The sequence below is a fragment of the Macrotis lagotis genome, chromosome 1 (assembly GCF_037893015.1).
Source record: "Macrotis lagotis isolate mMagLag1 chromosome 1, bilby.v1.9.chrom.fasta, whole genome shotgun sequence".
Classification (NCBI taxonomy): domain Eukaryota; kingdom Metazoa; phylum Chordata; class Mammalia; order Peramelemorphia; family Peramelidae; genus Macrotis; species Macrotis lagotis.
This window is the reverse complement of record NC_133658.1, coordinates 137645222-137671345: the sequence shown is the minus strand read 5'-3', so window position 1 is coordinate 137671345 and position 26124 is coordinate 137645222. Positions and strand designations below refer to the sequence as shown.

Genomic DNA, 26124 nt, shown 5'->3' with positions numbered 1-26124 from the left:
TGTGTTATGGAACACTATTATTCTATTAGAAATTTGGAGGGATGGAATTTCAAAGAAGCCTGGAAAGACTTCCATGAACTGATGCTGAGAGAGATGAGCAGAACCAGAAGAACATTGTACACTATAACAACATCGTGGGATGTTGATCAAACTTGATAGACTTGCTCACCCCATCAGTACAATAATCAGGAATAATTTTAGGGATCTGTATCCAGAGAAAGAACTGTGAAGTTTAAACAAAAACCAAAAATTATTATCTTCAATTTTTAAAAAAGTCAACTTATGTATTACATAATTTTGCTATCTAATATTTCCTTTCTTCCTTAAGGATATGTTTATTCTCTCAACACATTCAGTTTTGATATATGCATATCATGGAAATGAATGTAGACCATCATATTGCCTTCTTAAGGGGGAGGGAGAGGGGGAAAATTGTAAAATTCAAAACCTTGTGAAAAAAATGATAGAAACTCCTGTTGGATATAATTGGAAAACAAATAAAATATTTATATAAAAATAAATAATGGAGAAAGACAGAGACTGAAAGATAGAGGCTGTGCTGTGCAACATATACCAATTAATTATGTTTTCAGATGCAATAGATTGAGTCTTGTTTTTGATGCTTATTATCGGTTTCTTTGAACTACCTCTCTGATCTTCAAGTGCTTCATTTGTAAAACAAGGAGGTTGGATTTGATGCTATCTATGATCCAGACCTATGATCCTAAATTTGGTAAGATTTTATTTGTTTTGAATTCATGTGTATATTCCTTGGTGTGTCCTATGAAACTCCAGTTTTTTCAAGAGTGGGACTCTTTTTACTTGTTGGTGTTATTGTTGTTTGTCCATTGTCAAAGAGGACCAAAATGGTTTTACTATTCAAGGGGCCTAAATACATTGTGTTGAACTGTGTCTATTCAATATGAACTCATGAAATCCTACCACTGGCCCAGATAAAAACAATCTATTTGAACATTTAGGATGAAGATATCTAGGTTTTCACAATCCATGTTTGTTACCTACATCTAAAGACAATACAGACTTGGCAATATTATCTATCTATTCTTGTCCCAGAAAGTTTCATTTGCCTAAGACCTACTGGGTTATTGAGATTCCAGTTCTCTAGACATATATGATAAATTGTAGAAGGTTATTTAATAAATAAGAAAGATACTTCCTATTGATTGGGGAGTATTGTCTCTGCTTCCATGGCTGAGCACTTCCTTACCACCTAACCTAGTTTTGGCTTTCTCTAGGCTTAATTTCATAAACTATTTACTAAATTAGTACCATCAGCCTTCCTCTATGAAAGAGAGAGGAGGACTATAATGTAAGAACAAGAGAAAAGGAATCTCAATCCCTAAAGACAGAAAATTCAGAAATAAAGTCAGATAAAATTTGGGAATTTGACTTTGTTAGCTTGTGGGTAGAACTTGTTCCTCTTCAAGGAGTAAATTATTCAACTGCATAAAAAAATTAACTAAAGTTCTCTAGGAATGCTTTTTTAAGGCAAAGGAACTCAGAATATAACTGGGAATCAACTACCCAGCATAACTGAATATACTCTTCCAGGGAAAAAGATGGACATTGAAAAAGATGGACATTCAATGAACCAGAGTAATTTCAATTGTTCCTGTTGAAACAACCAGAGCTGAACATTTTGAACATTTGAAGTTTGATCTTCAAATACAGGACTCAGGTGAAGCATAGAGAGTGGAGGCAAAGGGTAAAATATGAGGGACTTAATGATGATGAACTGCATGTATTTCTTCATAGAAAAATGATGCTGATAATACTTATATGAAACTTCTAATTTAATAGAGCATGTAGAAGTGGTTTTTATAGATGAATCACAGGAGAAAGCTGAATTTGAAGATACATTGTAAAAATGGAGTCAATGGCTAATAGGGAAATGTAATGGGAGTAAGAGAAATAAGAGGTGGAATAGGCTAAGATATTTCAAATAATTTTTTTATTACAATGAGCAATTGTAATGATATGGAAGGGGGAAGGTGAGGGGAATGAGAGAAACTTCACTCTCATCAGAGGTGGCTCAGAGAGGAAACAGCATATATACTCAATGGGGTATAGACATCTAGAGTAAAAAGGACAGAAGGGGGACAGGGGAGGGGGGGATGTGAGTGATGGAGGAGAGTGATCATATATAACACATTTTCTATTTTACTTCTTGCAAGGGGCTGTAATTGGATGGCCTATCCAGGACCACAGGGCAGAGTGGTTGCTAGGCCTTAGGGGTGGTATGTGGGCTCAGGGTCTCTTGGACCCAGGAGCAATGATCAGTCTGCTGCACTACTCAGCTACCCTACAGAACATTTAAGAAGAGGGACAGAGTGAAAGGAGAAAGAAAATATAGTATATGGTAGTGGGTAGGTATGAATGGAGGGAGTGCAATCAGTAATGACAACAGTGGAAAAATACGTAAGTAGCTTTTGTGATGGACTTATCATAAAGAATGTGATCCACCCGAGACAGAGCTGTTGGTGTTGGAACACAGACTGAAGCACATTTTAAAATTTATTTTTATTACTTCTTTTTCCTCTTTCCTTTACTTTATTGCTCATGAGGGTCTATATTTTTTGGGGAGGGGGTATTATGTTTACTCTTAAACAAGAATATTTTAGTAATGTTTAAAAATATATCATTTGTACAAACATAAAAATAAATATATACAAAAAATTTAAAGAAAAAAGAATGTTGTTTTAATTTTGGTGTTAACTGAGGTTTAAATGGAAAACAATTCTTTTTGTTTTGTTTCATTCATGTTGAAAATGGACCTTCCTATTATTTTTTTTTAATTTTTGGGAATGAGAAGGGATCAATTTTCCTGCCTTACTAAGTATATAGTATTCTGAGTTTGAGTCAATATTCCTTTCAAGGACTTCCTGAAGATCTTCTAGGGTGAGTAGGAGGAGGAGTTAGTCATCATTTTGTACATTTGTTTTCTTTGCCTAGGCCCAGAGATAAAGGTATAGAAGTCGATGGCACAAGTGTAGGAGACATGCTAAATGTAGAGGGATCTCCAGGATTCTTCCCAGAAGGTATTGTTTTTATTGAATTCCCTAGGTAGTAACTCCTTTGTCTCATTATCTCAAAAGCCATGTGTAGCTTCTCTAAATTAAGTTAATTGAAGGTTCCAATTAGCTTGGATTAAGATTCATGAAGGTTTTATTATGTTTTTCATTTTAAAACCCTCCCTTTCATGTTGCCATATTTAAAAGGCAAGGGGAGCCCTGCTAAGCTTTGGCCTGTGAAATAAAAATCTGTGAATTGTGTAAAGTGTACCACCTACCTGACCACATATATAACTGCCTCTGTCCCCCACAGTTTTGGATGGGACTTCAATCTTCTCATGCTTTATTCTCTCTCAAAAATTTCTTATAACCAATCTCAGTAATAAACAATTTACCAAAGATTTTAGGCTACAATAGGACTGCAATGAACTATCCTCTACTATCTCATATCATGTTCTTTTAGAAAGCAGACACCTGAAATTTCAGTTAGAGCTTTATTTCTGTATTAAAGTATTAAGCTGAAAAATTCCCATGTAGAAGGTTTATAGAGGAGTTCCCTGATCAGCTTTGAGAGATAAGCCTTTGTTTGTTCACTTATGGATAATGTGGTTTATTTTCATTAATATTGAGATGAATTGAGGGAGATGTTGAATTGTAAAAAAAAAGACATTAAGGAGGATAAATGAGTTAGATGGTTCAGGTTATCTAATATAGGAATCACTCCCTTTTACTAGGGCTAAAAAGAAAGAGTCTTTATGGCAGAATTGATCTTTTTTGTGAGGAAGAGCAACCAAGAGAACAAAAATGCAGCACAAGGGGAAAAATTCTCTATTCATTGTTAAACCCTCAAATTCCCCTAGCTGCTAACAGGTGTCTTAGCATAAAGGAGTGACTTCTAAATACAATTACTTTGACCAACTAATCATCTTTTATGTCTGGGAGATATCCTTGGTCTTTTGAATGACATTATTAATCGACATATCTCATATCTTCCATATGCAATCAATATTCCAAACTGCAATTTCATTGAATTAATCAGAAAACTCCACTGATTATCCTCCTAGAAACACTTTTAGGAGGTGACAAGGAAGATACCACAGACTGAATAATACAGCTATAGCCCAGCTCCTCTAGCTTGGATATACACTACAAGGTGGAAGGCATCTAGCTATAGACAAAAGGAATCAATCTAGAGGGAAACAGGATTAAAAAAGCCAGATTTTCCAATGAGATGTTCATGAAACAATACCTAAGGAATGGTACTAAAGAGTCAGCCATGAAAAAATTCAGCTTTAAGCAGGACCATACTAGGGAGTCTAACTCTGAAGTAGGCTGTATTTACATTCCTAAAGTTATTGAATGGCTGATTGGCTAGTCTTGAAGCCCAGATATTATTGGGCTTGTCTATGCTTCTCCAAGGTGGGTGTGAGCAGGTTGAAGTTTGGAAGAATAAAAGCTGTCTTTAAGGAAACATAAAATAATTAGAAAATACACTGGTCATGTGGCAAGGTCAAGGAAGCAGAGATGGACATCCAAATAACTCCACTGGTATCTCTCTGATGACGGTCAAAACTGAGAAACACTGCTAGGATATTGTGTAAATCTTTTTTGTTGAATCATGAGAGTATGTGGATAAAAATTTCCCAGAATGGGTGATCGCTAATGGGTGGTGGCCTCTCTCATTAGTGGGATCATCTGAAAATGTGACATCAAAAATTCATTGGAGCATTTATCTATCTCCTAATTTCAACTATCTTTGCTTCTGGGTCTTTCAAAATGAACTCAATATGATGGAATTACAGATTGCCAGAATTGGAAGTAACCTCAACAGTCATCAAAACAGTAATAATAATAATACTATGCATTTATGTAACATTCTAAAATGTGCTGCCTCCTAAGGCTTCATAAATGCACTTCTAGACTGGTCAGATAGGAAGTTTCCTTCATATCAAGATCAAAAGCTCCTCTGCATCTTTTATCAAAGAAGTCTTAGTTCTACCTTCTTGGACTAATCATTTTTCTCATAGGAGAGATTTCCAAAATACTTAAAATCAACAATCAAGCTAACACTCTCGACCTTGGAGTTTTTTGATTTCTTAAGTTCTTTTCATTGCTTCTTATGTGGCATGATCATTCCACGGAACATTACTGTGTGTTTTGAAGGCTACTATAACTTACTAAGATTGAGTGACTATACTGGCTCTTCTGAGTCAGAAATTAAAAATAGATTGGAGGGGCAGCTAGGTGGCATAGTGGATAAAGCACCGACCTTGGAGTCAGGAATACCTGGTTTCAAATCCAGTCTCAGACACTTAATAATTACCTAGCTGTGTGGCCTTGGACAAGCCACTTAACCCCATTTGCCTTGCAAAAACCTAAAAAAAATAGATTGGAGTAGAAAGTAGCCTGATCATAGAGTCAAAAACTGGTTCAAAGGACAATTTTGTCATTTACATTTGTACTCATAGGCATGCCACTCTAACTTTCTGAACCTCAATTTCCTCATCTATAAAAGGGGGAAATATAATGCTTAAATGCCCTATTTCATGAAGCTATTTGTTATGAGGAAAATTAATATTTAAGGGCAATTAAATTAGCTATTATTCTGAGTTGCTGGAGTAGGCAGTTGTCAACAATTGGATATGAGTTGTAATTAGCTATGATTCTTTTCATGTTCCTAAGAATTACATTTGAGAGAGTTGTCCTGTGGATGCTGCACTGTGCAGGAGAGCCCTGATGCCTCAATGTGGGAAACTGAGTGCACTGGTTGCTCTAAGGAGTTTGGAATAGTCCATCTGTTTTGGATTTTCAGAAACCAAAGGTGAAAAAAATAAATAGCAAGGAAAACCAAAAATGAAAAATGCCCCTAGTTTGAGACCTGCAACAAGGCTACATTTACTCCTAAATCTCTTCTTTCATCCATATGCTATTAGCCCTATGGGAAGCCTGATCAGAAATTGGAGAGGAAGTCATCTAGGTTTTGCTCATTAGAATTTTAAATTTCCAGGAACAAGATCATTCTAGTCTCATCATATTCATTCCCTGATTTGTTTGATTTTTTAACTAAATATTATCTATATAAAGATATCACAGAAGGACAGATCAAATTAAGGTGTTCCATACTATAGAGAATGCAGAATGCACTGTAGGAAAAAAAACACACAAGCAAATATGCACACATACATATGTATATTTGTTTGCAAATACACATATAAATATATATGTATATTTGTATATAAGCATATGTGTATATATATATATATATATATATATATATATATATATAATATAAACCCATGACTCCTTCTACTCATAAGTTATTTATGACACCTAAGGATGAGCCAAGGGACTTAGGGATGGTAGCCTTCTAAATATAGAATACATGTATTCACACATTATCTCTCTATCTATATCTATTTATCTATACATATATGTATATGTTCATTTATAAATATTCATATATTGTGTGTATATACCTATGTATAATATAATATAATTTTAAATGAGACATGCTATATAAAGAGAATGATGAACCTAAAAAAAAAGATAAAGAGAATGATGGTGAAGACAAAATCACTTCAGCTAGGACACAAACTCTGTCTTCAATGAATTTATGATCTAATAGGGGAATAAGAGACCATAATAGATATCTATTAAACCTACTAGTATAAAATTAATGCATGATTTTTTAAATTAGATGCAATATTTATGGCAAAGGTTTCTAGGAGCTTTTATTTAAACATGATAATTTATTAATGTCACGGATTCAAAATAAAGCTAGCATCATTTGAGAGATATTCTAATCATTGTCATTGGGAAAAAAAAGTGGATGGGAAAACTAAAAAAAATTGGCAAAGTTATGTCTTACAACTGTAAGTGGTGTAAGTCCACTGGAACAGGAATTTACTGGGTAGAAAACACAAGACATGGCAAAAAGCATTATTAAACCATAGTACATAAAAGTGCTAATCATCTATTCTGTTTACAATCCTACAGACAGCTAACTCAGTTTATAATCTAGTAGAAAGAAGAGATTTAGCTGGATCGTGTTAGTTGGACAATTGTATTGTGCTTCCTGTTACAAAAGCCCACTTTTATGTACCAGTATCCTCCAAGTGATTTTTTTTTCTGTTTTTGCAAGGCAATGGGGTTTAAGTGGCTTGCCCAAGACCACACAGCTAGGTAATTATTAAGTTTCTGATTCCAGATTTGAACTCAGGTATTCCTGACTACAGAGCCACCCCTCTCCAAAGTGATTTTAACAGATTTCAAATTTGGTAACACCATTAAGAACCAAAATCACAACTGACTCTCTCAGTGGATTGCACTCTGTGAAACAATTTTATCTGTTTCAGATGTTTAGGTTGTGCCTGTCCCAACTTAATCTATGACCCCTCCCCCCATTCTCTAACAGATAAATACAGTATTAGAAGGAAAACTAACAACATTGTTCACCAAGAATCCTTCTTCAGCTCTGAAGTGAATAACTGAGAGGTTCTAGCCAAACTTATTGGCTCTAAATCTCTAGAAGCAAGTTTCCCATATGATCGAATCAAACTGGCCTACCTATTTCCAAAGTCATCTTATCATCTCCTATACCCACCACATGGGGCAGACCATTTCTTGCCTCTGCTTGTCTAGAGCCTTTTCTACATTCCAGGAATAACCTACTTCCTCAACTATACTTCCTAGAATTCCTGGCTCCCTTTACTAATAATTACTTTGTCTTTACCCTTATATATTGCATACTGACTTATCTATGTGCATACTTTACTATTGTTCTGGTAGAATGCAAACTTTTTTGAAGGTTGGGACTTTTTTATTTGTGTCCTTGGACCCACACCCCCAGCCACACACACACACACACACACACACAAACTTATTAAAGAGCCTAAAACATAGTAGGTCTTAATAAAATTGCTCTTAATAAATGATAGTTTCATCAAATTGCTCTTAGTAAATGATGGTTTAATCAAATTGCTTAGCGCTAGCTTTGCCTGTGTTGGATATCCAATAAATAGAGGAAGACATAAGGTATTTTAACATTTAGGATCTTTGAAAAAGATTGTAGAAGAAAAATTAGTATCATTTCATTGATAAGGAAAAAAAGATCCTCTGAGGTTATATGACTTGCCTAAAATCATGACCCTGAATTCCTATCATCTGAGTCCAAACTCAATGTGAAAAAGTGGTGAGCTATAGAGGAAAGTGCACACATGTGCCTGGAATCAGAAGTCCTGTGTACAAATCTGGGACTAATCATTGCACATCTTGATACTTCATTCTCTTCATACATAACAGGAAGGGGCTGGATCAGCCTAAGGTATCTTCCAACTCCAAAACTATGGTTTGGGTGGAAGGAAGGACAGCAAGATACATTGTAGTTTAAGTCTATATTAGTTAATTGTCTTCTTCCCCTGCCTAAAAGTATCCTAACTTTGGATATTTATTTCTTTAGCATGGAATTCTGATAGCTTCCTTTCTCTCCCATTATCCTACTTGATTCAAAATAGAAATTTTCCTTACATTTTTCTAGCTAAACATACCTATTTAATTCATGATGAAGCTAGCTTTGAAAAAACAAACCAACAAAAGAGCCCCTTGAGTACCATTCCAGGCCAGGGCATGGGACCTGTGTGTCCTGTGGGCTCAGGGTATCCCTCTTCTGAGCAACCAAGGGAATTTTCTCTCTCCTCTCCTTGGTAGCAAGCCAAGAAGGAAACTTTTTATAGAGGCAATAAAGAGCCTGAAACTACCCCATAAGCTTTGGTGTCAGGCAGCAAGTCTCCTAGCACTGTTCCTAATTAACTTCTAACCTGCTGGCAATGGAGATTTTTTTCTCTCCCTTTAACTGCTAATGAAGTCTAGAATCTCAAAGTCTCCCTTGATTTTTACTGGTACAGTGAAGTCATTAATTACAAGCACCGTGCATTCTGGGCTTAGTGGGACCTTTTAAGGTGCCATGTGGTGAGAGCCCTGGCATCTTTCCCTGTTTTAATGTGGCATTTCAGGCTTGCTGCAATCTGGTCCCAATCTACCTTTCCTTATAGACTTTCCATTACTCCCTTTTCCACATTGTAGGTGTCAAAAAAACTGGAACTGTTGGCTTATTTCACTCTATTTCCCCCCCCATATGAGTGCATCCATCCACTTGCTCCCCTCTATCTGGAACACCTTTCTTCTATTCAATAATTACAGTTCTTAGCTTTATCTAGAAGAGACCTAAGAGATCATCTAATCTTACCTTATTATTTTACAACCAAGGGTGTGTGTGTGTGGGAGGGTAGCAGGCCCAAGTTCATGCAGGTAACAATTAAGAGTCTGGATTTAAACCTGGACCCTCTAGTTCCAAATACAGTCCTTTCCACTACACCATGATGTCCTGTCCTTTCTGATTATATTATCAATTCCTTCAGGGCATGCTTTGCTTTTCATCTTTGCATCCTAGTATGGTTTTGTTATGCTCAGTGCTTCAGGTGGCTTTAGAGATAATCACAATCCCACCTAATTAGTTTTTTACCTCTATATATTCAAAGGTTATTCTGTGAGTATTGCTGGAATTTTCTCCATTATATACCAAATTATGGAAAACTAAACAGTTTATCCCTGAAACCCAAAGTCAAACTCTTCTTTCATAGAATAACTGTCATTTCCTCAGTCTCTAATGCCAAATTTGTAGGTTAAGAAAATATCACTGTTAATGATCAGATAAACCCAAAGGTTTAAATTATTTATGGAAGGTTACAATGAGACTTCCAGCTTGGGTCTCCTTATACAAGGGAAAGAAAGGAGTTGTTGACTAGAATTTCTCTTTCTAATTGTGATGACTACTCCCTTGATGTTCAACCTGGTCTCAGCTCCAGGCTCTCATTTGTCATTTCTTCTTTTAATTTTACTCTTTCCTCCAGGTTCATCTGCTTGCATTTTGACCTCATGTCTCTGTCTTCCACATCTGTGACCCCTAAATTTGAATGTAAGTCTCTTCCTTAGAGCCCCTCAAATATCAGAACAAACTGTCTTCTGAATAATGTTGACTGATCTCAAATGGTCTAATAATTTAGCTCTCCTTATTAGAGTAATTAACAGTAGAATCCTAGGATCCTCTATCCCTCCAGAAGAGTTCTCCAAGCTCTCTGTGATCCTTGGTAAAATATCAGTAGACAAAGTCTGTGGACCTAGAAGTTTGCTGGCTAAAGCTGAATAGCCAGATCTTCTAGCTTAGACTCTCACACATATTGGAGGTTAAAAAAAATATGTCTGAGTTGAATTGTTTTACATGTTAAAAAAAATCCTTTTTTTTCCCTATATCTTTTCCTACCTTCCACTGAATCAAAATATGAAAATGAGAGAGATACTGATTTGGGATTCAGGTAAAAGTATATGAGGAGGAAGGACAGAAATAATTTAATATTCAGCTTCTCAAAGATGATTTTCTTCCTAGTCCCCAAAATGAAAACAATTCGTTTGGAATACTGGTGGGAGAAAGTTCAAAGAATTAAAAAGCACACAGGGGCAACCAAAAATCTGCACACTGAATTGACTTTTGTTGATTTCAGTTAGTTCCAACTTTATTTTAAGTCAATGTTTTCTACCCTATGGGTAGAAGATTTCTGTGTGTATGTCAAGAGATGGAGGAAGTAAAAGGAGAAGATTGAAAGGAGTTATTGCAAGAAGTTTCTGAATCTATAGTTACCTCTAAGTAGTGTCATTTTGATATTTACTTAGCTCCCACAAAATAGACAATGTCACATTATAATGAAATAGCAAATATTCCTTCTATAGACTGAATAAATTTTTCAAGCACTGAAGCATTGTTATTTTTTTAAATCCATGATGGTACTGTGCAATGATACTTGTAGTATAGATGTAATTATTTAGGATATTAACTTCTTTTTGTTATTATTGTTAAGTATCCTAAGAATTCAAACAGTTATGCAGTGCAGACCAGGTTCACTCAACTCTGCTGTCTAGTCAAAGAATCTGAATGTTCCCGAAAAGCAAACAAATAATTCTTTTTCTTATAATAAGCAATACATGTATGAAGCCCATATAAATGATCAGCATTTCTATATATAATCGTCAAGACACAATACCAAGAAATAGAAAAAGAAACAATATTCAAAGTAATGGTAGACAACATAAAATACCTGCCAAGTCAGGTTCAGAAACTATATGAAAACAACTAAAAACTTTTCACACAAATAAAATCAGATTTAAATAATTGGGCAAATGTCAATTGTCCATGGGTAGGCTGAGCTAAAATATTAAAAATAGCAGTTCTACCTAAATTAATTTACTTTATTAGTACTATACCAATCAAACATCCAAAAAACTTCTTTATTGAGTTAGAAAAAATAATAACTAATTTCATATGAAGTAGGCTGAGCTAAAATATTAAAAATGGCAGTTCTACCTAAATTAATTTACTTAATTAGTACTATACCAATCAAACATCCAAAAAACTTCTTTATTGAGTTAGAAAAAATAATAACCCATTTCATATGAAGAAACAAAAGGTCAAGAATATCAAGTGAATTAATGAAAAAATTGCAAAGGAAAGAGGTCTAGTCATACCCAATCTAAAATATTATAAAGCATCAGTCAACAAAAGAGTTTGGTACTGGCTAAAGTAATATAGTTGTAGAGCAGTGGAATAGATTAGGTACAAAAGAAACAGTAGTGAATGGCTATATGCTGCTTGATAAATCCAAAAATTCCAGCTTCTGGTATAAGAACTAACTCTCTTGGAAAACTAGAAGAAACAATGGTAGAAATTAGGCATAGACCAACATCTCATACCCTTTTCCAAGAAAAGGTCAAAATGGATACAAGATTTAGACATAAAAGGTGATATAAAACGTTAATTGAGAGAATAAGGAGGGGGCAGCTAGGTGGTACAGTGGATAGAGCACCAGCCCTGGAGTCAGGAGTACTTGAGTTCAAATCTAGCCTCAGACATTTAAAAATTATCTAGCTGTGCACCTTGGACAAGCCACTTAACCCTATTATCTTGCAAAAACTAAAAGAGAGAGAGAGAGAGAGAGAGAGAGAGTAAGGAATCATATATATATATATATATATATGTACATATACATATATATATATATATATATATGTATATGTATATATCAGATCTTTGAAAAGGGGAGAAGTTTATAACCAAAGAAGAGATGGAGAACATCATAAAAAATGGATAATTTTATTACACTAATTTTTTGCACAAACAAAACCAATGCAAACCAAGATTAAAAGGAATGCATCAAATTGGGAAACAATTTTTACAACATGTATCTGACAAAGCACTCATTTCTAGAATATACACAAAACAGTCAAATTTATAAGAAAACATGTCATTCCACAACTGATAAATGATCAAAAGATATGGCAAGACAATTTTCAGATGAAGAAATTAAGGTTGATCTAAATCTTAGTTGATCATGGAAACACAAATTAAAACAACTCTGCGGCACCATCTCACGCCTATCATATTAACCAATATGACTAAAAAGGAAAATGATCAATGATGGACTTGTCATTTCAGCAACACAATAATCAAAGACAATTCTAAAATATTTGTGATGGAAAATATTATCCATATCCAGAGAGGAAATTGGAATTTAAATGCAGTCCAAAGCTTACTATCTTCAATTTTTATAAGTTGTCTAATATATTATGTTGTTTTCTCCTTTCTAATACTTTTTTGGTTTTGTTTGGATTTGAGTCTTCTTTCACATGATTACTATGGTTCTATGTTTAGCATAATTTTTAAAAAATTTTTTTATTAATTTATTTTTTATTCTCATTTTGTAGAAATGTTTTTTTTACATTAATAAAATATTCTTGTTTACAAGTTAACAAAATACCCCTCCCCCCATGAATATAGATAGACTTGCTTGGGCAAAAAAAGTAAAGGAGGGAGAAAAAAATTAAAATTAAAAAAATAATAGTAATAATTGTAGGTATGGCCAGGTGGCACAATGGATAAAGCACCAGCCCTGGAGCCATGAGCAGAAACCAAAAAGAAGAATAAAAAAATACCCAAAATAAAATAAAATAGTAATAATAGTAGGGGTGGCTGGGTGGCAGACAGAGCACTGGCCCTTGAGCCAGGAGCACCTTGGTCCAAATCCGGCCCCAGACACCCAAAGATTACCCTGCTATGTGGCCCCAGGCAGGCCACCCAGCCCCACTTGCCCTGCACTCTCCCCCAAATAATAATAACAAAAAATGTACTTTAGTCTTTGTTCCAACACCAACAACTCTGTCATGGGTGGATCACATTCTTTATGATAAGTCCATCACAAAAGTTACTTCCATATTTTTCCAACGTTGCCATTGCTGATCACAACTCCCTCCTTTCTTATTTCTCCACTACCATGTACTATATTTTCTCTCTCCTTTCACTCTGACTCTGCTGTAGGGTAGCTGAGTGGCACAGCAGACAGATCCCTGGTCCTGGGACCAAGAAGCCCTTTGCCCCCATACCATCCCTTAGGCCCAGAATCCACCTGGCCTTATGGTCCTGGGCAGGCCTTCCAATCCCAGCCCCTTGCAAGAAGTAAAAAAGAAAATGTATTATATCTGACCACTCTCCCCCCCATGGTTCATCCTCTCCTCCTTTATTCACATCCCCACCCCTTCCCCCTGCTCCCCCCTCCTTCTTACTCCAGATGCCTATACCCCATTGAGTACATTTGCTGTTTCCTCTCCTAGCCATCTCTGATGAGAGCAAGGGTTCCCTCATTCCCCCTTGCCCCCCCTTCCATATCATTGCAATAGCTCATTGTAATAAAAAAATCTTATTATGTGAAATATCTTGGACTATTCCCCCTCTCCTTTTTCTTTCTCCCATTACATTTCCCTTTTTTCTATTGACTCCATTTTTACACCATATTTTATCTTCAAATTCAGCTTTCTCCTGTGCTTCAACTATAAAAGCTCCCTCTACCTGCTCTATTAACTGAGAAGGTTGATATGAATATTATCAGTATCATTTTTCTATACATGCAGTTCATCCTCATTAAGTCCCTCATATTTCCCCGCTCTCCTCCAATCTCCATGCTTCTCCTGAGTCCTGTATCTGAAGATCAAACCTTCTGTTCAGCTCTGGCCATTCCAAAAGGAACATTTGAAATTCCCCTGGTTCATTGAAAGTCCATCTTTGTCCCTGGAAGAAGACATTCAGCCTTGCTTGGTAGTTCATTCTTGTCTGCATTCTAAGCTATTTTGCCTTCTGGTATATTGTATTTCAAGCCCTACAAGCTTCCATTGTACTTGCTGCTATGTCCTGTGAGATCCTGACTGCAGCTCCACGATATTTGAACTGTGTCCTTCTGGCTGCTTGTAATATTTTCTCTTTGACTTGGGAGTTCTGGAACTTGGCTATAATATTCCTAGGGGTTGTTTTTTGGGGATCTCTTTCTCAGGGGGATCAGTGGATTTTCTCCATTTCTATTTTGCCCTCTGCTTCTAGAATATCAGGGCAATTTTCCTGTAGTAATTCTTTGAAAATAATGTCAAGGCTCTTTTCCTGATCATGACTTTCAGGTATTCCAATAATTTTTAAAATATCTTTTCTAAGTCTGTTTTCCATATCAGTTGTTTTTTCAATGAGATAGTTCACATTTTCTTCTAATTTTTCATTTTTTTGGTTTTGAAGTATTGATTCCTGATTTCTGGTAAATTCATCAATCTCCCTGAATTCTATTCTTTGTCTGAAAGATTTGTTCTCCTCAGAGAGTTTTCTTATCTCTTTTTCCATCTGGCCAATTTTGCTTTTTAAAGCATTCTTCTCCTCAATAACTTTTTGAACTGTTTTATCCATTTGACCTAAGCTGGTTTTTAGAATGCTATTATTTTCTTAAGCATTTTTTTGGATTTCCTTGACTAAGCTGCTTACTTCATTTTCATGTTTTTCCTGTATCTCTCTCCTTTCTTTTCCCAGTTTTTCTTCCAACTCCCTCATTTGATTTCCAAAGTCTTTTTTGAGCTCTCTCATAGCCTGAGCCCAATTTCTGTCTTTCTTGGAGTCTTTAGATGCAGGAGCTTGTGCTTCCTCATCTTCAGACTGAGTACTTTGATCCTTCTTGGGCTCATTTGCAAAATATTTCTCAATAGTCTTCCTTTTATTTCTCTGCTTGCTCATTTTCCCAGCCTGGGCCTGGTTTTGGGGTGCTTCCTGAACTTTTGGGACACTCCCACAAGGGTCTCAGTGTGTGAGGCTCTGTCCTCCCTCTTGGTCTGTGAATGACCATAAGCACCCCCCTCTGCCACGGGGCCGAGGTGGGGGGGCCTGCTGTTCTATTGGGGGGCCTAGACTGGGATCAGGATCTGAATGTGGTCAGAGCCCCAGATTCCTGTTCCAGGGACAGAGGACAGAGCTCTGCAGTCTCTCTCTTCACTCCTCCCCTTCAGCTCAAAGGGCTCATGCCCTTGGGGCTCCTGCTTAGGGCTCTGCCTGCTTCTGTTTCCAGGTCTGGGCTGCCAAAAGACCAAGTGGTTGGCTGTGTGCCCTGAGGGCTGGGCTCCATGTGCTTGCTCTGGCAGAGGTCTCCTGCTGTTCCCCCACTTTGTGCTCTGTGTTCCTTGGGGTGCAGCTCAGGAGACTCCCTCAGCGGCTCTCAGTGCCCTGGGGCTGCCTCTGGGAGGCTGAAGTTCTTTCGCTCTGGTGGGCCACCCCTCTGGCAGGCCGCCCCTCCCACCCTGGGGAGCAGAGCCTTTCTGCTCTTTTCCAGGTTACCTTGAGTAGGAGAACTGCCTCACTGGGTCCCTTTGTGGGTTCTGTCTCTCGAAAGTTTATTTAGAGTCCTTAGCTTATGAGTTTTATCAGAGAGCTCCTAAGACTTGATCCCTTCTTGTCGCCATCTTGCCTCCGCCCCCTCTATGTTTAGCATACTTATAAATGAGGAGCCTATATTATTTTCTCCCATGGAGAGGGAGGAGGGAGAAAAATATAAAACTCAAAACCTTGCCAAAATAGTTAGTTAAAACTGCTTTTACATGTTGTTGGAAAAATAAATTAATTAAAATGAAAAAAAAAAGAAACTCATGTAGGCATAGAATTGATTTGTGGGTTTCTGTGTATCTCTGGATGTATGTCTCTAAAATATTAGAAGATCTGGGTTGCAGCTCTAATGTTGGTATTTCTTTGATGTATGATATGAGCATTGGAGTTGGATATGATGGTTAGGATAATCAAGAAATCTCAGGCACTAAATGGTCATTGTCTCCCCTGGAGGCATAGGTTTAAATCTGACTTCTGACAGAGTTCTTTGGGTAGTCTAAATGGCACTATGGATATATCACTAGGCTTGGAAACAAGAAGACTCATCTTCCAGAGTTCAAATATGATCTCAGACATTTACTATGTAACTCTGGGCAAGTTACATGCCTCTTTACCTCAGTTCCTCATCAATAAAAATGACCTGAGAAGAAAATGGCAACCACTTTAGCATCTTTGCCAAGGAAATCTCAAAGGGGATCATGAAGAGTCAGACAAAACAGAACTTCCAAACCTCAGTTTCTCTGTCTAGAAAATAGAAATGATAATAATGTTTATTCTATTTACCTCATAGAGGTGTTTCAAAGGACAATTCTTTGTGTGATGAAATAAACACCAAATCTAGTCAAGAGGCATGGGATAAATGCCTAAGAAGCAATACCCTTTAATGTGCATCCCCTTTAATCTAGCAAAACACTACTAGTCAATATTCCAAAGAGATCATAAAAAGGGAAAAATAAACCTACATGTACAAAACTATTTGTAGCAGCTCATTTTGTAGTGACAAATATTGGACATTGAGGGGTTGCCCATATATTGGGGAATCACTGGAAGATAATGGCATATGAATATGATAGAAAAATATTGGTCTGTAAGAAATCATGAGTGGGCAGACTTCAGAACAACCCAGAGAGACTTAACATGAACTGATGCTGAGTGAAATGAGCAGAACCAGGACAACATTATATACATTAACAGCAATATTGTTTGATGAACAACTATTACAGACTTAGCTCTTCTCTGCAGTAAAATGATCAAACAGAATTCTCAAGGATTTGTGATAGAAAATATTATCTATATCTAGAGAAAGAACTGATGGAGTCTAAATGCTAACCAAAGTATACTATTTTCAATTTTTAAAATCTGTTTTATGTTTTATTTTTTTTCCTCTCATGGGTTTTTCCCATTGTTCTGATTCTTCTTTCACAACATGACTAAAATGAAATATGTTTAGCATAGATATACATGTATAATCTATATCAGATTGCTTGCTGTCAGGGGGAGGGCAGAGGGAAAGAAGAGATAGAAAAACATGAAACTCAAAATTTGTACCAAAATATGAATGTCAAAAATTATCTTTGCATGCATTTGGAAAGATTAGTAAATTTACAAAAAATAAAAATAAATAAATTTTAACAAAAAGAAGAGTTGTAAGTTGAGTCCCTGCTCTGTCATTTACTTACCATGTGACCTTTGACAAGTCAATCAATCTCTTTGTTTCAATTTCCTCAATGTCATAAATATAAACATTAATACCTAAATTTCACTCACAGGGTTCTTGTGAATATCAAATAAGTTGATATCTTCAAAGTGTTCTGCAAACCGTATAATATAAGGACTTAGAAAAATAAACTTGTTTTGTCAGGGTTGACAGCAGCCTCCAGTTTCTTTATAATATAGTCAGAAAGCTTAAATTTGAGTCCTAGTTCTAACCAAGCAATTAGAAGTGCCAGCATATAGTGGTTGCTTCATACATATGTATTTCTTGATTGATTATTGATTGGATTGATGATTGATTGATATACATCAGTCGGATTTGTGAGTTTGGGGCAAGTTACTTACTTTGCCTCATTTTGCATCCATAAAATGAGAATAATTAATGCCTATGCTAATTACATCAGGGTTTATTTTGAAACAAGTACTTTGTAAACCTTAAAATACTATAGAAATATGAGAAGCTATTATGTTTGTTATTAATATTATTATTGAGGACCTAGCTTTACCAGGTGAATATTTTATACCCAAAGTAATTCCCATCTCAAAGGGACATTACACTTTTTAATGGAAGGGAGAAATAAGGAGTATGAGTGGCAAAGGATTGTAGACTCGCCTCAAAGTGGAGCGAAAACAAGTGAAAAGAGGAAGGAGATTTAAAAAGTGCCATAACACATCAGCTACTTCTTATTTAAGAATTTTTTTTAATGACAACAACCTGAAATGGCTACTGGATCTTTCAATATTTAGGGCATGGTAGGAGCTTATGAGTCAGTAGGCTTTTCTTCTTCCAAACTCTAGGTGAGGTTCATTTACTAGACACTTAACTAATTGCTCAAATCTAAATAAGCACTTCCCCCCTATTCCCACTGATCGCTAACTATTATCTCATCTATGAACATGACATTTAAAAAATATTATAATTAAGATTTTCAGTGAATCCCACACAGAGAAAATTTGTGTTGTTAATGAAGTTGTCTAGTTCTTGTTTCTGCACAGTTTTCCTGAAGATGAGCATGTTCTTATTGCCCCCACTCTATGAGAAGCCTGAGAACAAACATCTAATTACAAAACTTATTCATCTTTCCTTGCCTATAAATTGAAACAGAAATCTCACAATGGATAAAAGAGTACAAGTTTCCTCATTTTTTATTTTTTCTAAATAGTGAATGCTATGAGTAACAGTAGCAGTAAAAATAAAATTGAACATTTCTAAAGTTTTTAGGGCTTACAAATTACCTTATATCCATTATCTATCATCTGATCTTTTGGACCAATTCTGTGAAGTTGGAGTGAAATTTTCATTGTCCTCATTTTAAATATGAAGAAATTGAGGCTCTGTAAGTGAATGAAGTGAGAAACCAAAAACATTTTTTAAAGTTTTTACTGTATGCTAAGTATTTTGATAAGTTCTGGAAATTCAGATATAGAAATCAAGCCATTCCCTGTCATAAGGGAGCTTAAATTTTTATAAGGGAAGCTTACACATTTAGGGGCTTGGCAGACATGGATAATTTTTTTTTGGTTTGGTCAGGAAAATCACAGAGAAAGTGGGTGAAAAGGAGGGAAGGGAAAACACAGTAAGGGTATCATTGGATCACAGAGTGATAATACATGGTGATCACTAGGAAATGATATCATGGGTCTGGATTTGTACAATAGGATGAAATCTCACCCATCAGAAGCCTAGGACACCAGTGTAGGAATTTTATGTTAGGAATTGAGATGAAATACAATATCACTATAATTGGGGTTAGGATCAAGCTAGAAGATGTCTTTATCTAGTTAATTATAGAATGGAGACTCATCCCCAAGTCTTAGAACTTCCAATTCAATGGTGTTTACATGAAGTTATAAATATTCTCTCCATACCTAATAACTGTCCAGAAGAAAGAAAAGGAGGGACACATTGTTTTCATCTAATCTATTCTGGGCCAGGCAGTGTGCTAAGCACTGTACTTATGGATTTTTCCAAAGAATGACAGGCTTTACCTTCAAGGAACTTACAATCTAACAGATGAGACAACATACAAGAGAAGGTAGGAAGTGAGGAATACAGTAGGAAATTTCTGGCAGAGGGACACCTTTTTTCTATGGAATTGAGACTATGAAGGGCATAAGATGAATAGTGAATTGAGGCAAAAATTCCAGCTTCTGTTCTCTACAAAAGAAGACAATGGGAAAAATTTGACATTCTACTTGTAGCCTTTCATTTAGAGGGGAGAGGAGGTGTCAGTCAAAACATGAATTGACAGAATGCTAATGAGATCAGAAGTGATGCTTTTAACATGAGAGGAGCGTTTTGTTTGGGGAGATGAGACTAGGCAGAGCAGAATGCTTCATGCTAGTGTGAGTAAAGCATGTCATTTGGAACTGGAGGAGGAGGATAAAATCTCAGCTCAAATTTGAGGTATGTGGGTGACACTGGGCAAGGAATTTTTATTCTCTAAATCAAGTAATTTTAAAAAAAAGAATTGGATGATCTCCCAAGTTCCTTCTAACAATGTATTTGTAAAATGTAAGCACTTTGAAGGGAGAGATTGTGTTGAATTTGTGTGTGTGTGTGTGTATACACACACACACACACACACACACACACACACAGTACAAGACAACAGTGCTTGGCATATAAAATATATGTAATAATAACTGTTCATTCCAAGTTCTCAGAGTTGAAAGTAGTCTGAATGGAGTCCTACCCATAACTGGAAAAAGAAGAAACCAGAAACCTCCAATACAAAATCCCAATGAAAACATACCCAATAATTAGATATTCAATTTTTAGTTTGAACTTCTCTAAATACAGAGGAGTCTCTTTTCCTTGTTACCCATTCCACTTTGAGATAGTTTTGATTATTTAGAAGTCGTGCCTTACCTCAAATCTAAATCTATCTTGTTGAAATTTCTGGAGAGTTCTCATTCCATTCTCAGAGGTAAAAAAGAAGAAACCTAATCCTTTCCCCTGTGACATCTCTTCAAATAACAGCAGACTGCTATCATATCCCAAATGTCTTCAATTCTCTAGGCTATGTCCCCTGTTCCTTCAGCTGATTCTCATGTGGCACAAGCTTAAGGACCTTCATCAATCTATATATGAAAATTTGATTTATTTTCACCACTAGAGTTGTTATTTAGAACTGGCTATACTCCAGAACTTAAAAAATTCATGCCAGACAGGCTTGGCCACCACCAATCACATCATCTCTTTCCTTATCATTTCAGCTTCTGCTGCATCAAGTCCTTGGCATGTTTTTTTTTGAGGGAATAAGATGCTAAAGGAGTAGCTGTGTCAAGGAGAATGTCTAGCCCTTATTATAGTGACACTGAATTTCAGGAAACTCTGCTGCAAACATAGTGGAGAATCTGACTTATTAATATGTAATCTCCTGAAAGAAGAAAAGGAGGAGGGAAGTTAGCTGCCAATGCCACTAGTAGGTATTTTAAGCAATGCTATTTGTACATAGATTTTGAACACTATATTCCTTCCATTTACCTTTGTTCTCACATCCCATGAGGACCAGTGATTTTAAAATTAGGTATCTCTAGCAATTATAAATGAATATGTTAACAGTGCTGCTAAGACTTTTCAGGAGCTATTAAGAAATTCATTCAGTTTGTTTTTCTTCCAAATGATGTTCTTTTTATGTTGTTACAGTTTTCCCCATCTTCTACTCCAAGAGAAACTTATTTTTAAGGTTTTTTTTTTTTTTTGCAAAGCAATGAGGTTAAGTGGCTTGCCCAAGGCCACACAGCTAGGTAATTATTAAGTGTCTGAGACTAGATTTGAACTCAGGTGTTTCTGACTCCAGAGCCATTGCTCTATCCACTTTGCCACCAAGCACCCCACTTTCCTACAAGTTTAATCTCTTTGTAGCCAGTTCCTCTCATGATACCTTTTTAATTCATTTTATCTGTTTATGTATTTGTCTGTTTTTTGTCATTTTCTCTCCCATACTCTTCTTTACCTGGTTCTAGAGCTCCATTTAATAAACTTTTATTAGTGTCTACTATGTTCAAGACTGGGGAGCATTAAGTTATTTTTTTTTTAATTTCCATGTCTCCATAAAGCTTATTTGCTTCTATGAAAATTCAGCATAGAAGAATTGGTTTTTGTTTGTTTGTGTTTTGTTATTGTTGTTGTTACTGCTGTTATTTGAGTTACTCAAGGGCAGAGACTTTTACTTTTCTTTGTATCCCCACAGTATCCACATAGTAGGTACTTAATAGATATTCACTGTCTCTTTTACTTTGAATTCTCAGTATCTAGTACAAATACTTGAACATAACAAGTCTTCCATTTTCTGAATCGAACCTCCACAGAAGGATATTTAAATATGCTATCAGAGATTTAGAGTTAAAAGAAATCTTAAATTCATTTAGATCTTTATTTTAAAGATGAAAAACTTAAGGCATGTAGAGAGGTACCTAAGTTTCCATAGGAAGTGAAAGAGGAAAGATCTAAATCTTTGTTGTCTGTCTTTAAAGTTAGTGTTTTTTCTTTTATACTATACTGTCTCCAAGTATTGCAGAGGTAAATTCAAGATTTGGCAATTGATGGATGATAGGAGAGAAGTAAGCTAAAGAAAGAAAAAGAAGAATACAGGATGATTCTCATGTTACTAGATGAATGGTGGACAATTAGGAAGAGGGCAGTGCTTATGGGGTGGGATAATGAAGACAACTCGACTTTAACTGGGTCCTACCATTGTTATCTTCATCTGTGACTGCATTCCCATCTTCTCCACCAGGGACCTGAATGTGGATGAGGGGTATAGAATTTTAGAAATGGTGATCATACTCCAAAATATTGGAATGGAAAAAAAAAAAACATAGCCTCTCACTTTTCTAAATCAATTTCTGTTGACTTACTTTTTCTTTAATTTTCTGGAAAGGATTTAAAAAAAGTACATCTGCATTTCTCCCCCCCCCCCCCATTTCTTTTGAATTTGAGAGTATCAAAAACAAATCTTGCAGCTGCCCTTTTCTTTTCTTTTCCTTAATTTGGAGATCTCCTGAGAGTGCTCTTGACATTAAAGTCCTTCCCATCTTGAAGGGTGAAAATGATATTTCTATTCCCCTCCTCCTGAATTAAATCTGCTTCAATTCAGTAACTTGCCTGGAGAATACACAAAGTCTTTAGAATCCAAAGCCTGAGTACAGGATATTACAGAACTGAGACATAGTCATTTTGGAATTGGGTCAGGTACAGCCCCTAACACTGCTAGTTCAGAGCCCAGTTAGAAATTCTTGCGCAGCATTATAATTTGCTCCAATTTGCTAACGAAGACTAATTATCCAAATAATTCAGTGTGACTATCTGCTCCTGACCACTGCAAATCTTCCTGCTGTTCCTCAAAGCTCTGTTTGTTCCCCATTTCTTCTCTTGTTTTAAACCCCTTACTGTTCTGAGTGCCTTTTATTTAAAGAGAAATTGGATACCTACTGTGTAGATTTCTGCAGGGAGTCCTTTAATGTAGACTGTTGCAATTTTCTCCAGGAATATGCTAATAATTACAATGACTAGGGACTTGGACTTTGTTATCTTGCAGAGGAGGAAAGGAAAAAGACAGGAGGAAAAAACAACAACAAACCTACCCACTGAACAGAGGACAGAGATGGGGTGAAAAAGAAATAAGGTTATTTGTTAAAATTCCAGCTAAAAAAGAAAAATGTTAAGACACAGCAACTATTTCCAGTGGATATTGAAATATTTTAAAGGAAAAGAAGGGGTAAAAGCAAAGGAGAGTCAACAAATGAATCAATCCTAGTTTGTGCTGCTCAAAGCAGGAGAATTTTCTTTTGAGTTTATGGGGAATATAATTGTACAGAAGGGCTGTGTGGAGTTGAATAAGACGAAGAACCACTGAGGTGGACAAGATCTTAGTAGTCAAAGAATCATAGAATCTAGTTTGTAGGGATTTATATTAAGATCTGTTAATGATCTTAAAAATTTTCTAGACCAAACACTTCATTTTATTCATGAGGAAACAGAGACCCCAGAATATTAGGCGACTGGTTCAAGAAATAAGACTTGAACTTGCATCTACTGAATCCAGATACTTAATGTTTCTGTTGTGTTAGGTGAATTCTTTTATGGGACAATCAAGAGTAACTATTTGAACCCCTTATTTTATAAAATACTGTTATAAAACACTGATGAAGTTGAAATAAGTCACTTAAAGTCATAAACACAATCATAGTATTATAGAAGGGATAATCGTTAAACTAACCTGCTTCAATCCAATCATTTTAAAGATTATGAAACTGAGACCTAGAAAAATTAAGTGCCTTTCTCTGTCATATGTGAAAAGTGGTAGAACTGTGCTTAAGATCCAGGTCTTTTGACAATCAAATCCAAGTGCTATGATTTTTCCATTAGATCAAATTGTCTATAAGGTCACCTGGTCTATGCCTAAAGAGGAATCTCACAACTGCATGACAAGTGACAAGTTGGAGTAAAAATCTCTTACTGAAAATGCTTGTGCCCATTTTGCTTTTCTTGGTTTAAATTGTTAAGAAGTTTTTCCCTAGTTAAGTTGAAATATGCCCCCCTAAAATTCTGAGCTATTGCTTGTGCAGTCACTCTACTAACATTACAAACTTTCACATCATATACCCTTCCCTATCTTTTCTTCTCCAAGATAGCCTTGGGCTCTTCCAACCCAATGATTTGTGATATGGTCTAAAGTTCCATTGACAACCTCTTAACACCCCCCCAGCAGGCCAATGTCTATTTTAAAATGTAATATCAAACCCCCCCCAAAAAACCAACACTAAGTATAGCAATATACTAAATATAATCCAATCAACAGAACTATCATCTTTCTCATTTTGATAAGGATTGTACTATGACTAAATGGCAACCCAAGAGATTTTTTTTCTTCTTCTTTTTCCAAAAGTCTGGATGAGCCATGAAAACAGGTTGAAAATATCTAAAGGTTTTACTATTAGCTAAATTTAAGCATGTGTAATTTGCATAAAAACCTTGTATTACATAATCAATGTCACATCCATATTCAAAGGAGATGGAGGATAATTACTCTTATCGTAGTTCCTACTCTGTTCATGGGGCATCCTTCTCACATAAAATCTATCTGATAAATTATTCCAGGTCTCAACAATTTATTAACTCACCATAGAGATTAGTTCCTTTTTTTGTGTAGATCTCAACTCTTCCTCATTTTAGTAATATATATTTTTTCATAATTTTAGTAATTTTAGTAATATATATATATATATATATATATATATATATATATATATATATGTATTCTAAGTTTCTGGAAACATTAATACCTTGCTATCCACACTTATGATATCAATCTTCTCTAAACATTGAACAACAAATTTCAGACAAGTCATTGCCCCTGTCATACTTAAAACCTTTCCAATTTGGTAATATTTTCTGAGTCTTGGACATAACAGAGACAAAACCTTTGAGGACCTAGGATCACCTCTATTTCTTCACTTGCCATTGGAGGAGGATTTATGTAAAGGACTGATGAATAACACTGAGAAATCATAATTTAATCCTCAAAGCAGGTTATTTGTGATGAGCTAGGAGGTGGAGCCTTCATTTGTGCTAGGATCATAGGATTTAGAGTTAAAAGAGACAATAGTCCAATCCTTCCTTTTACATATAAAAGTGTCTTGCCCAAGGATACACAGATAACGGGACTTTGAATTTCAAGGGAGTATAAAGGACATCTAAAATCAAACTGAAATTTAATTCTTTTCTATTAAAAACAAATGTCAGATATTGCATTTTTGTAGTGTCATAAAATGAAAACCAAATTAAACCAAAACAAAAGGGTAGGATCTCTCCCAAGAGGTTGAGATTTTCTGACAAAACCAAATATCACAAAGGTGTATTATTAACTCAATGTAAGTAAGATAGCTAGATGCTTTACAAACTATTAAAATAGAGCTGTGACCTTGTAAAAGCAAAGGAGACTACTCTAAATAGTTGTACCTAGGTTCTCATAATTCACTTAAATTCATGTGTTTTATTTGTAATGAAGGTTTTCCTATGCATACCCAGATGATATATACCCTATTTATGGAAGAAGACAGTCAGAATTACATGAGGGATGCAATACTTACATTTTCATTAGCAGCATAGCCATTATAGGCTACAATTTTTTAAAGTGTAAGATTGAATGCACTTGCTCTCTTTCTTGTGCACTTTCCAGAGGGAGTATGATACACTTCATAGTCATCATGGATTGAACTAGTAAAAGACTTGCTTCTCCTACCCTCACCTTTAATTTCCATAGTCCCAAGAAGTGGGCTTGGGGTATTTCAATTTGTTCTATTTTATTTATTCTTCTCCATTTCTAGGTGCAAGTTGCAATCCCCACTGGATTTAGAGTCTTCAAGACATGTTGACCTTGGAGTTAGTATTCCAGGTAAGATACTGCATCCAGCCAATCCAGCAAGGGAATCTTGAGAAGACGAATTGCAAAGGACTTGAGTCCAAGAGGTGCATTGTAATTGGAACTTGTGTCTGTGAGGCATATGAATTAAACTTAATTGTGAAACTAATTCCCTTCACCTTCCCAGATAAGGAGGAGGTTATATAGGTATTATGCCCCACAT

At 35.8% G+C, this 26124-nt stretch overlaps 1 long non-coding RNA gene across 1 annotated transcript; it reads left to right on the top strand.

The window, feature by feature from the left end:
- Positions 1–657: 657 nt before the first annotated feature.
- Positions 658–26124, top strand: LOC141514274 (uncharacterized). Its single transcript, XR_012475979.1, has 5 exons — positions 658–733; positions 1573–1699; positions 2974–3059; positions 9941–10005; positions 25867–26124. It is a non-coding gene; the product is annotated as an uncharacterized LOC141514274 (long non-coding RNA).